Source organism: Chaetodon auriga, chromosome 7 (genome assembly GCF_051107435.1).
Source record: "Chaetodon auriga isolate fChaAug3 chromosome 7, fChaAug3.hap1, whole genome shotgun sequence".
NCBI classification, from domain to species: Eukaryota; Metazoa; Chordata; class Actinopteri; order Chaetodontiformes; family Chaetodontidae; genus Chaetodon; species Chaetodon auriga.
The window spans coordinates 19,740,109-19,754,025 of NC_135080.1; positions in this window are offsets into that span (position 1 = coordinate 19,740,109).

The following is a 13,917-nucleotide window of genomic DNA, read 5'->3' on the forward strand; positions in this document are numbered from 1 at the left end:
CACAAGTAGCCCACTGATGCTCTGACACATTTCTATGATTGCAGTCCTGCAGAATGTTTTCTGTCAGCCTGAAAATGACTTTAGTTTGTAATGATTTCATGATGGAACTGCTGATATCATGGAAGAAAATACTCACTTCTGATTGGCTGGCAGGTGTGTGTCAAAATGATGTGTCAGCACATTTCAAGCATTGTCATGAAAAATGTCAGAACACAAGTTCAATAAAACTGCTGGCTCCCATATATTTCTGTATCTTCATCATAATATATATATTGCAGAGTTGCTGCTTGGTTTTGGTCGAGGTGATGGCAGCGTTTGACAGAATGAAATAAAGTGTAAAATTTACACACCAAAAACACATTTCGACATGGTCGGCGGTGTCGAGAGGATTTGGTCTGACAGGAGATGTGGAAGTGAACGAGCTAACAAGTCTGCAGAGACTCAAGCAGACGATCCTCAGGAGAACAGCTGAGGTCTCTGCTTTCCTGTTTAGCCAGTTCAGGAAATATGGCCGATCCAAAGATCCACACACGACATCCAGGTTTAATCAAGGATCACATGCATGCTGTCTGCAAACACACAGACTGAACACACTCACTGACACTCAGCAGAGAAACTCAGTGTCAGAGATTTCTTGTATTCTTTACCTTCAGCTTTCCAAAGACAGCATCATTGAAGGCCAGTGGACTGGATTCAGTCCATCGTGAAGACATTTCTTCTGTTGTGTGCAGACAAAGCTCTTCTTAACTCAGGATGTCTGTCCTCCAACTTTTTGTTATTTTTTGTTCATTATTATTCAACCTTATGGGTTCATGATAGAGAGTTATTTGACTTTTTAACTGAAGTGAGAAGAACGTTCTGCTGAACGAGTCGACAGTACAGTGACATTGATTTTGTCTTTTCAATCAGTGACACATTTGTTTTTAGTGTAACTCCATTTATTCCTGATTGCAGCTGTGAATTGATGATCCACCACCTCAGCGGATGTTTTTTCTTCATCTGTTGTTCTGGTTCAAGATGGCTGAACAGTGACACCAGCAGTCCCAACAACATCCCATTGTTGTCTTTTTAGCTGGCTGTCCATCATCTTCCTTCCTCCTCTCACTCATCTATGAATAGACACTGCAGCTGGCGGCTCTCTGCTCACAGCAAAGGAACTACAGTAATGAGAGGCAGTGAAGTGGAAAGAGAATCTCCTTAATTCCTGCTTTTCTATTAACTCTTCATTAATTTTCCTTTTGTCTTGCTTCTTTTCTCCCTGTCTGAGTGTTTAAGACGACTTCTGTTAGTAATGAGACCAACACACTTTAAACTGGATCTGAACCAGAAAGTGATGCTCTGCTCTTCAGACATTTGGCTCTCTGTCAGAGGCAAACTGTTATCAAACCAAAGTCTTTAGGGGATCTTTCAGACGTTTGCATGCCAGCTGAGAGCTGCAGTGTTGCAGCAGAGAGCTCCGGTATAATCAGAGAAAAACAGTCATAAATCAAGGCTCTCTGCAGAGCCACAGGTAATCAGCTGGGGTCTGCTGTGATGGAAACCACTGGGATGGAGTCACTAGAAATAGACAGAGGAGCTCTTTATTCAGGACAGAGACCAACAGCAGAGGAAACTAGAGCTCCAAGAGTCATTAGCATCAGAGTACAAGTACCACAGAGTATCTGCAGCTTTACTGTAAATGATCCACTTCTGGAGGTCACAGCTCAGAGTGCAGAGAGTGCTGTGTAATGTGGTGTCACATTTAGAAGTTCGATCGATGCAGATCTGTTCTGAGCTGAATCCTGATACTTGATGGATGTAAAGTCAAGCAGTGAACTTTCACTTTCAGACTTGTTCCATCTTACAGTAACTGGTCAGAGTCGGGCTGCTGTGAAGGAACCAACAACTGGTCAGTGAAAAGTTATCTGACAGCTATATTTGTGCATTTTGGTCGATATTCATAGAGCTCAAAGGATGAATCAGAGTGACTAACGTACTCATTTAGCTTTGTTCACACGTGCAGTGTGAAGTGTGTGTGAGAACATTAAGGTCTGGTGCAGCTCCTCTCTGGCAGGTGAAAAGAAGCAGCTGGAACAGATCATGTGGACTGAAGAAGAAATAGATTTGTCTCCAGTATCCCAGAGCCAACAGTGGAGTTTAGCTGTGAGCAGACTGCAGTGCAGAGAACTGGACATTACAAAGTAAACAGAGAAAACAGAAAAAGTGAACAAACTTTGTTTAGAAAGCAAACAGGAAGAAGTGGAGCAGAAATATATGAGAACACAGATCACTGCTGATGCACTGAGCAACAGTGTCTCCATCAATTTGAAGTGATGCTGAAGAAAAGGTTTTCTCTGACACTGATAGTTGTTCATTGATGCAGTGAGGACAGCAGTCTTCTCTGCAGAGCTCTGTCTCCACAGTGAACCAAGCTCTGTGCTCTGCTGCTGCTCTGTCTCTGTCCATGGTGCTGACTGGGAGGACGGATCAGCTCACTGGTCTCCAGTTTGATGCTGCTGTTGAAAGAGGAACTGAACACCCCCTGAAAATCTCGTCTTTGCTGACCTCTGTGGGGCTTTTTTCCTGTTTTTGTTCAAGAGTGAGGTCTTTCATTTTGAGAGCGTGACTTATTGATTTCAGGTTCAGATTTTGTCAAACCCTGCCCTCACTATCACTTCTCTCCTGCTTCTGCTTAAACTGTATGATTACACTCAGTTGCTTGCACAGAATTCTTGCACTTCAGCTTCAGCCTGTTTCTGTGTACGAATCTAAGCAGAAGGAAGGGCTCTTTGAGTGTGAGGGCAGCGTTTTACAAAATCTGAATGTGAAATCAATAAGCCATGCTCTCAAATTGAAAGACCTTGCTCTTGAATAAAGATATGAAAAAAGTCCTGCAGACCTCCTTATAGAAGACGGATGGAAGCTCTTTGTCCAGAAGCCCCTGGCAGCCCCTCCAGGACGCCTGTGAGGAGTTGTAGTGAGATGAAATGGAGCAGAGTGGAGGGAGAGTTTTGTTTCTGGACTGTTCATCAAGAGTCTCCAGGGAAGAAGAATCACAGCGGAGAGTTTCTGGTGGGAGATGATGTCATCTCTCCTCCTCACAGTGCAGCAGCACGTTCACCAACGTTAGCTGGAGGCTTTCACACTGACACCCAAAGCTTTGCTGGAGGACAGAAACACTGTGGGCTGGAAATGAATTATGAATCAAGACACTTAGAGGTCAGCGGCTTTGAACTCAGGCCTCCGTATGATAATACATGAGTGGACGGCACGCTGTAAAATGAATCAGGATTTTCTGTCTAATGAGGGAATGAAGTGAGGAGGACGTGTTTTCACCTTCAGTGGTTCTGTCTGTGATTGCAGAACTGTAAAAGCTGTCACACATCACGTGATGTTAATGTCTCCTTCCAACACTCTTAAGATTTTAGTATTTTGCAAATAAATTAATGACACGAGCTAATGTGAAATAATTTTCGACCATCTGCCCACAAACAGTGACTCATTCCAAACAGTCGTCTGCTGGAAGCTTTGCATATTCATGCAGTTTGTTGCATGGAGCCATCATTCAAACAGATCCTGTTTTCTTTCTGCCCGCTTTTCAGTCTGAATATAAATGATGTGTGATGAGTTCACAGTGTGTATATAATTCACACAGTGGGCTGTGAGATGGTCTGTGATTACAGTGTGTTAACTGATGTGACTCACACTGAAGACTGGCATCATGATTCTGTTACTCCACTTTGAAGAACCTGGAAAATGTAAAGATAACATTAAATACACACACACACACACACACACACACACACACACACACACACAGATCATGTGGTCATGAATCATGTATGACAGCATGCAGTGTGTCTGCAGAAATCATTTACATTCATCCACCTGACTGATGACTCCAACGTGAAACCGACTTCTCTCTGAGAACCAACGGACTCACTTCACTGACTGTGACAGTAAACTATTTTTTTCATCAGATTGTTTTGGTGGGACTCAATCTAACCTTTGCTTTGTTTCTCTTGTTGCTGGCATATTAGAATGAAAACAGTTTTCTTCTCCTCTGTGCCTGAAATACAAATGAACAGTGTGAAGCAGGTGAGGAATGTAAATAAACCCTCCAAACGCAGTCACCTGTGCCATAAGGTCTCGTTTGTGGAAGCTAAACACAGATGGAAACTAAAAGGAAACAAAACTGACAACACAAATGCATAAAATACAAAAATAACAGAAAATGTAGCTCCAAGCAGCTTGTTCCTTCTGTGTGAGGGCAAAGATCCAAAAACAAGTCAAGTCCACTTCATGTAGTGACATTACAGAAAAAACCTGGTGGACAAACTTTCTTATTAGTAGAATTAAATCATCAGTTTGTCTCCCTGAGGATCAGCTGCTTTCATATTAACATGTGAGGATATTTCTGACCGTGATCATGACTGAAGCTTTAATGTCGCCACATTTGGATCAAATCTGACCATCAGGTCTTAGTAGAAGTATATTTCTGTAACATGAGTTTGGTCTTCTGCAGATGCTCTCACTGCAGCTGGAGTTCAATAGAAAAACTAAAGCTCCAGCTTGTGTGGCTCCGTGAGAACTGGGATAAATCTGCTGTGAGGATTTCTTTGGGGTAAAACGCCACACGTGTCTGCACACAGATAACTGGATCTCTGCAGAGACCAACTAGACTCTCTTCACTTTGAGCTCTAACAGATATTGGTCCATACGGGACCAAGCAGCTCCTATAGAAACACTAAGGACCTTTTTGTGTTTTAATTACATGTCAGAAGTAGAAACTGTGGCACTAATATTATCCACACACAGAGGACTGCCACTCTCACACACTCTCCTCTGTGGATGAGCGTCGGTAGGGGTCGCTATTGTCCGTGTGAAAGCAGCAGATGGAGCAGCGACAGAGTCTCCAGCTCTTGTGTTGAGCAGCATCGTTCAGACTGGGATTTCTTCCTCCGCTCGGCTTCGTTTGCAGCGCTTTCTCTTCTGGAAATTAACCGCTGGAGACGGAGCTTCGTCGGGAAGAGCGCGGAGCTTTTGCACCTGGTTAAAGGACACCATGCTTTCCTTCTGGATACACACCGTGTGGATCCCCGGCGTCGCTTTCCTCTTTGGATTTCAAGGCAAGGGATCGTTTCATTCTTTTCATTTCATGTCCTGACGTTTTCCACTAGGAAACACCGGAGTTGAGAGGGAATTGACAGCTACCGTGGATGTTTATTGTGCTTCTGTCCGTCTGCTGATGACTCGAGTTCTGAAGGTATGTGAAGTGACTTCCCTTCCTGAAAACAGCTGACATGACAGAGAGAGCTCCTCATGGAGGAGCCTGACACTTTACGGTCGAGCTCTGTTCGCTCTCAATCAAGTTAGTGATGAGTGGAGCTGAGCTGATCTGACATCAGTCTTCATGTCCAGCAGCAGTGTGTGACACAGAAGAGAGCAGCCTCAGAGGCTGATGGTCCAGCTGCCAGCTTCAGTAGAGTCTCCTCTCAGCAGAGGAGCAGAGGAGAGCACCAACATGTGGAGGCTGTTCCACTGTCAGCTCCACTCACACACTTCATTCATTCCTCTCTGATGTGTGTGTGTGTGCAGTTCAGAGGCTGGTGTGACAGAACAAAAGTCAGTCAGCTTGTGTAAATTGTCAGATTAGTTCATTTCTGTCTCAGTTTTGGTTCTCAGCCTGCTTGAAATACCTTCATGTCTTCACACACATCTCTTCTCTTTGACTCATGATGTCTGCAGCGTAGATTGGATCAGTCAGTCTTCCTCTGGTGCTGCTCTTGTGCTGCAAAGACTCTTATTAGTGTGGAGTGTGTGTGAGGTGGATGAGACAGAGTGTGTGTGATACACTGGAGTGAAGGGAGGAGGAGGAAACTGTGTGTGGTGTGAAACAGGAGGAAGATGCAACAGGATGAAGAGGAGAAAGGGTGGATGGAGGCTGAGGAAGATTTAGTTTTCTCATCTTCTCTCTCCTCTGCTTTTGTCATTAAATGTCAGCGATGATTCCTTCCAGACTGGAAGTCCAGCGGCTCTGAAATGAATTGTGAAGGTTTGGTAAAGTGATCGATCGGCTGCTCAGTTTGACTTCATGAGGAAATCAGTTTGGGTGAGAAAACACTATCAGGTCTTCAGGGTCAGTGTTTGAACCAGCAGAGAGCAGTTCGTCAGTTCAGGAGTTAAAGCGTTTCTGTGCTCAGTGGAAATGAAAACACTGATGTTTCAGACCAACATAAAGACCTTCACCTCTCGCTGATGTTCCTTTAAATGATAGAAATCACTGGATTAACATCACACTCATTTGGTTCATGAGTTTTGTGTTTGTGTGTTCATCAAAGTTCAAATACAGAACAGGAAGCAAGTCTCTGTGTTGAGGTTATTTTCATGTCCAATGAGCCCTGAAGTGCTTTTCCAGCCTGTCATGTCTTTAAACGTGGAACACTCAGCCCCTGTAGGCCTGAAAAGTGTCTGTAAAAGGTTTTCTTCTTCACATCCATCAGAAGCTGGACAGTGTGTTTGCTGCAGCAGTGGTTTGAGGAGCTCAGCACATAAACACACATGGAGCACACAGACACACAGCAGTCAGAGTGGACAGAGGGTTGATATGAAGGAGGAAATCACTGTTAGTTGATGAGTCAGAGACACCAGGACCAGGACAGACCTGAATTCCAGGTGCTGACTGGACTCACTCGGCTTCTCTTTGTGTGTTTTTTCTCTCTCAGTAGTAAATAAAAAATCCTTTTATGCTCATCTGCTGTGAAGAAGAGAGGGAACGTAATAAGAGTTGAATCAAAGATCCATAGTTTACCCATAGACCCTGTTTGCTGCTGGCTTTTCAAAGTGCAACCAATGAGCAGGAGAGAGACGGAGGAGAAAATGCTGGAAGAAGTGAACATTACAGAAACAGTTTGTGATCATCAGTGAGATCAACATGTATTTGCACTGTGACAACGAGCAGCGACTGGCAGTGATATTCAGTCATGTTTGTCGGTTTCTTTCGTTCCACAGTGGATAAAAACATCCTCATCTTCCTCCCCGGCTGCAGGTTTAAACAGATCATTTGCTGTAAAAGTTGTGCTTCAGTGATTCTGACATCTTTTGGTGATTCGGTGTTGGTGGGTTGGGAGTCTCTGACCGTAGAAACATGCAACACATGGACGTCTTTTCTTTGGCAGCAGAGGACTTCATGGTGGATTCAGGGAGGAAAAATTCATCGTGCATCAGAGCTGAAGAGTGTGCGCTCCTCTTCCTCTGACTCTGCTGGTGGTTTTTAGATAAACTGTTTGTCACGACTGAGTTTCAGGCTCTGCTGGTGTTTTCTTCTCTTTTGCTGGCAGAAACAAAGTCCCCTCATTGACAGAGAAAAGTGAGCTCGTGAGGAGTTCTGGTTAGAAATGAAAGGTGGTTTGGTCTTGGCTTTGTTCATCAGGCCTGTTGTGATTTTGCTGAAATCAGACTTAATCTGATGGACCTGATTATTCTGAAAGTGGGAATCAGTCAGGAGATGTTCTCTGGGTGCCAAAACATTTAGTCTGGTGTTTCCTTTAATCTCCTCGGCCATCTTTGCTGTGAAGTTCCTCACCTCGGACTCTCTGGAAGATCCACAGTTGAATCTGGACACTTTTGTCCTTTTAATGGAACTTGTTTCCTTCTTAAGAGAAAGGGGGTTCGTCATCAGTGAGGTCTCTGTTTGTGTTGCTTCATGTTGTTTTAACTTCTTACAAAGACACTTTACTCTGTCCTGACCAATGGGATCTGAGAGTACATTTAGCCTTTGATGGCTGTAATTATGTGTGTGTTCTGAATGCCTCCAGGTGTGTGTGCAGCAGCGAGGATGAAGCACTTTTCTGCCAAACTGGATGTTTTAGACGATTGGATGAATAGTAATAATATGTATTATTACAGCAGCCTTATGGTCCAGGCTGCTGTATATTGGAGCCCTTTCAGAGGAAGAGATGGCAGCTGAAAGGCTCGTGCTGCTGAAGGTTTGTTAGGTTAAAGGATTTGTCAGCAGGGGTGAACAAAGCACAGGTGAAAGAACATGAGAGCTCTGTTCTTCATGACTGTGTATGGTCACATATCCACTGTGATCAAACCAAAAGCTTGTGTGGATTTGGATATCGCTGTGTCTGCAGCTGGAGGATGCTCCCCCAGTCTGTCTGTGCCTCACTGCTCAGACGAGTTCGCATGTTTCCAGAAACAGAACATCACCTGACCTGAGCTGAATGATGTCAATACACAGTTGACCCTCTAACATTGGACGAGTGATGCTGTGATTTGACATTTCTTCCAAACAGACGACCAGGACTGATACATACATGTAGTGTATGATGTTCCACAGGGATGGACTCAGGATTTTACTGTATTGGTCCTGTGCTCTTATTGATACTCCTGCTGTCTCTGTTGTCAGTGAAAGAGGAGCCTTCAAGCCATTCAGTCACAAATATGCAACTCTCTGATGACCTCAATATGTTTCATTTTTCAACACAACACGAGTCACATTTTAAGAAAATGGCCTTTAACACCTGCAGCAGTAAAGTGTTTGTTTCGGTTATAATGAAGCATCCCATAATAAGTGAGGCTGTGAATAGATGGTGGTGCAGTAAATGAATCCTGACACTATGCGTGCCAGTTGGACTGACAGCAGAAGGAGAGGCGTCCTCCCTTCAGCTGTGGTTGTTGTCAGGTGCTTCTAACAAATCCCTGCTGCCTGTGAACACAACAACAACAACAACAACAACAACAACAACAAAAGAAGAAGTTCTCAGTCTTATTGGATAAGAGATAATTCATAAAATCACTAAATTTTAGGGAACACACACGGAGGATCGTGAATTACTTTTGCCTCAACAATCAATTAATTGTATTTGCTGACGTCTCGTCATCAGAGTGTCTTTGTCAGCAAACAGCAGAGTGCTGAAAGTGTTCGCTTTCTGTCACACTGAGCAAATAAATGACGAGATGTTTGTTTCTGTAGTTAAGAGCCAATAACAATCAGAGGTGAGAGTGTATTATGGGATTACAGGATTAAAGCCTTTTGCTTGGTTTAAGTGTTCACCCATTAAATACATCCACACATGTGCTTTCTATTAATCCTTCATTCAAACAGGTAATCCTGTTGAAGAAAACACCTCTGATACTGCGTCATGCTGCTGATCCACATTTCAGTGAATTTCCCAGAATGAAGATTCTGTCATTTCTCTGGCTGATCAGTGGATTCAGATGTTTACAAAAGAGAGCAGAGGACTGAAGCCAGCAGTATATTTCCAGTCTGTTGAGCTGTTATTGAATATGTGCCACTATAATAACTGGAGGCCTGTTCATTTCATGAAGTCCAGCCGCTGATGAAGGAAGTATCCACGTAAATTAGTCACATGATTGAGAACAAAGCTTTCAGCCGGACAGCCTGCACTCATTGCACCGATCAAACCAAATAGTCTCAATTCTGCCTTTTTGCCTCTGCAAACAAGCCAGATCTGGTTTTGTTTGGAGGACTCTGTCGTCCATATGGACCGGACAGACAGCTGAGTCTGGATCTCCAGTTCCACCTGCGTCTCCTCTGACAGGACGTCAGTCCTGTTTCAGTCGCATCATGTAGAAATTGACGTGTTGGGACACACATGAATTTGACATGTGAACAGTGGTTTTCCATGTCCCCCCTGCAGTGTGGACACAGTCCTCCAGTGTTCAGGTCATAAATCCAGACTGAGGAGAGGAATGGTTGTGTTGACTCATTCAGTCTGTTTCTAGCTGGAAGTCAATGGGCTCTCTGACTGAAGGCAGTGGATAAACAGCTTTGTTACAGTCTGTGTGTGGGAGTCAAAGTGTGTGTGGAGGCCTGTGTTTCATGTTTTTACTCTCACTTTACTCTCTTGTTGTTCAGTGTCACACAAACTTTGAGTTTGTCTCTGTTTGTGTGTTGGTCCTCTGTGTGTGTGTTTCTTCTCTTTCACTGTGTGATGCCATTTCTTGACTCCTTGTGGTCTTTTGTGTCAGAACATTGACTTCAGCTTTGGATCTGATCATTTTTCTGTCAGTGGAGGTGAACTGAGCGTCCTGCAGTCTGTCTGTCCTGGCTGGACTTTGACTGTTCATGTCCTCTGCTCGTCTCCTGGCAGTGGGATCAGACTAAGCTCTGGGAGATAAACTCCTGCAGGGTCATAGCAGCAGTGTGTGTTACACTCTGTCACTGTGTGTGTAATTCACCCCATATCTGCACCCTCACACTAATACACAGTGATATCAAAAAGTCCCTGTGAGTCTTGTGTCTTGTTGGACAGTCGGTGAAACTCTTTGGTGGATTCTCGGCTGAACAGTGATGTGTTCTGTCTGGCTGCCACAGGACGGTCCTGTCACATGTGCAGGTGTTGCACTTGGAGGAAAATCCAGTTTATTTCATTGGTGGTTGCTGATCTGTTCTTGAACACAACAGAGAAAAGACTTTGTCTGTGTAACGCGCCTCACTGCATTTAGTTGACGGTGCTTTGACACATTATCAGGATATTTTGTTCCTGAAGCCAAAAACCTTTGGAGCAGAATCCTGCCTCTGGTTCACAGTCATTTGTCTTTTCTTTCTTTTCTTCTTTCCTTTTTCTGAACCTCTTCAACCTCTCCTGACCTGCTGTTCTCTGCTCTCTGCACCACATAGAAACTCAGAGAAGAACACATCCATGATGTCCACCAGGGACAGTCTATCATCTGAAGTTGGACCAGATTTTACTTGCTGTCAGTTCAGTAATTCTCCCTGACTCATTGGCTGGAAGCTGTGTGTGGGTTTGTGAGCCGCTGATCTTCATCACTGCCTCTGAACACAGTGTAATGATCAGGCCCTTTTTGGTCATTTCATGTGTTCTCATGCTCTGATCTTTAGCCTACGTGGATGTCCTTCATAGCCTAGAGCCGTAAGGATAACATGGCTGGTGAGAGCCACTTCTCATAACAAAAAGGCAGGTGGCACACTGGTTGTTGACAGTCTCGTCTCCTTTTCTCTTTTTGTGATGTCTATTGCATTTAGATCCGGCAGTCACGCCTTGACCAATTATATTCTGTAATGTATATCTGATTATTGTACTGGGTTGGTCAAACCCAACATGATAAATGTGAACTTTTGTATGACAACTGGGCTCATTCTGGCTGAGATCCTCAGGGAACTCTGACTTTTTGAGACCAGCGCTGCATTACTTTATATGTGACCTCAATAAATACTTTGACTGTGAACTGAAGATTGCTTCAGACTGTTCTTGGGCTTCCAACAACAGCATCAGGTTTATTGTGTGATTCCTTTGGTTTGTACCAGACTGTGAAGCTCTGATTTGAAACCTCTTTACTTCAGAGTCACACAGCAGCTCAGCTGTGGTGGACAGCCTCATGTGATGCTGTCTCTACCCTCAGAGGGAGAGGGGGACAATGTCTTTGTCTCAGCCAGAGTCTGCAGGGCTTGTTGTCTTCTGCACTGGTTGGTTGGAGGGTTGAACATCCCATATATTCTTGAAGCAGAGCGATGAAATAATCAGGGATTAAGAGGGGATGGACAGAGTTAGACAGCAGACAGATGCTCTGTTGTCTTTTCCTCATGAAAAGCAGCAGCTGAAAAGCAACAGAGGAGCCTGAAGGCATCATCCAGCCTGTGCAGCCACACAGCCTCAGGGAGGATTTAGTGAAAACCGGGGAATGACCTCTTCTTCATTCACCTGTGTAGCTGTGTAGTGTCACAGTTTGAGGATGTTTTCTTCCTTTAAAATCTACACATTTTCCAGCCGTTTCATTTGAGTTTGTAGCAGCTCTATAATTGATGCTGTCATGAATAATTGCTGCTTTTCCCCTTCAGGCTTCATGGTTAGTCATTTGGTTGTGTTCATCATGATTATCAGTGTGTGTTTGCTTGACGTCTGCAGAAGTTCTAGCTGCTGAGCTGCTGTTGACAGTATTTATGAACGAGTCAGCCTTTAACAATAATTACCACTGCTGGAGATTATTGCATTTATCCCATTTTGTTTATTTCATGTCATCACTGGAAATGTGATGGAGCGACATTTCCAGTCATGAGGTGAATCAGCGTCATGTCTGCCTCTTCTCTCTCCACCTGTAGATGAGCATTTTTGAGAGGTGAAACGTTGAATGAGCCTGATTCCTGCCAGGTGGACGTCACAGTCACCACAGGAGGCTCCTCATCACTGTGTGGAGTCGCTGTCAGTGATGTTTGCTCGTTCTAGTTTGCTGCTCAGAGCTTCATCTTCACAGAGAAGCTGCTTCTCCTCATATTATCAACTTCCACACCTCCTCACCTCTGTCCTCTCATGAGTCACAGCTGGAGTTTACGATGATGTCCTGAAATAGTGTTACTTCTATTCTCTGCCTGCAGACCATCAGATGTGTGAAAAGAGACAGATTGTTGGTCAGAGGAAGCCAGAAGTGTTATTTCACATCATCTCCTGTGATGTGAAGGACTCGATAAGGAGACACAAAGCAGCAGTGAGAAGCTGTTATCAAGTGAAATGCAGCCATGAATCCAGCAGAGAAGAGGAACACTTGGCTGATTTTGCCCTCATGGTCTCATTTGTTGGAGTCTCATTTTCATCTCATGTGGTGTTCACATCTCTGTTCACAAGGACTCCTCTGAGAGGACAAACATGTCTCACTGTCTTTGAATGATCCAGTAAATTCAGACAGAGTCAAACATGCACAGCAGCGTGTTAAATGTCTTTTCATGCAGATCAACACATTGTTAAACTGTCCGCTTCATTTGTTTTTTGTGGAGGCGCCTTAAAGTCACAGTTCAGCTGAATGTAAAGTGCTCACAGTGAAAGTGTTTCATGGCTGACAAACAAATGACAGAAGGTGGATCTTTGTGGGAAACATGATATGAAGAGAAAGAACACACGAAACCTGAGAGTGAAATCTTCACAGTCTGCTCTCCTCTTTTTCTGTCTTTCAGGTAAGAGTGGCCAGTTTGACCCTGCACTGTGTGTGTGTGTGTGTGTGTGTGTGTGTGTGTGTGTGTGTGTGTGTGTGTGTGTGTGTGTGTGTGTGTGTGCGTGCAGTGATGAGGACTCCACCTCCTGACCTCCACACTGGACTTCAGCAGAGACAGTAAGACTCTACATTCAGAGTGTGTGTCAGTGTCAAAGCCTTGTTGAAGACTGTTTTGTGTGTTGAGTCAGATCACTGAGAACTGACCTCCATCATTTCCATCTACAGTCCAGAGCTGAGGGACACCAATGTGTCACATGAAGCTCTGTCATCTCTCAGCTGTTGTCACAGTGCTTTGAGTTGCTGTGTGCTGGACTGATTTAATACACGCTCTGTTAAGAGGTAGAAGTTGGCGTCTTGCCTCAGCTTACGTTCCTGAATGTGCTGATGTGTGTAAAAATGATCAAATCCTAATTCCTGCTCTCCGCTCTTCAGCCAACACTTTACATTTCTATCTGTGACACAGCTGTTGCCTTTCCTTAGGTGATCACACACCATGGAGACACAAAGATGGAGCTTTAGAGAATCTCTCTCTCACTGTGTTTTCTATCTTTGCCTCTTTGGCTTTCCACCATCACATCAACCTCCTCATGCAGCTCAGTGACGAAGGGGCTTCAAAATTAGTTTGGGGCTCCACTGACTGCTGTCTAATTAGACAGTGTTGGGAGGCTGCTGTGCAGTGATGGTTCTGGTTGTTGTGTTTGATGAAGAAACCTGGTTGGGTCAGAACTGCTGTCTCTGTCGTCTGTGAGGGAACAGCCAGTTCCTAAATGTGCTCTGAAGCGTCACATTCGCTCAAGATGCAGACAGTTGTGAGCAGCTGAACACCATGTGGATGCAACAACTTCACACTGGACACTGAAATGTCTTGTTGTTCCTCTCCCAAATTATTTTCTTTATATTTATTCTAATGATCAGAACTGATGAGAGACAGGAAAACAACAAACACTGCATCCATTCTTTGTG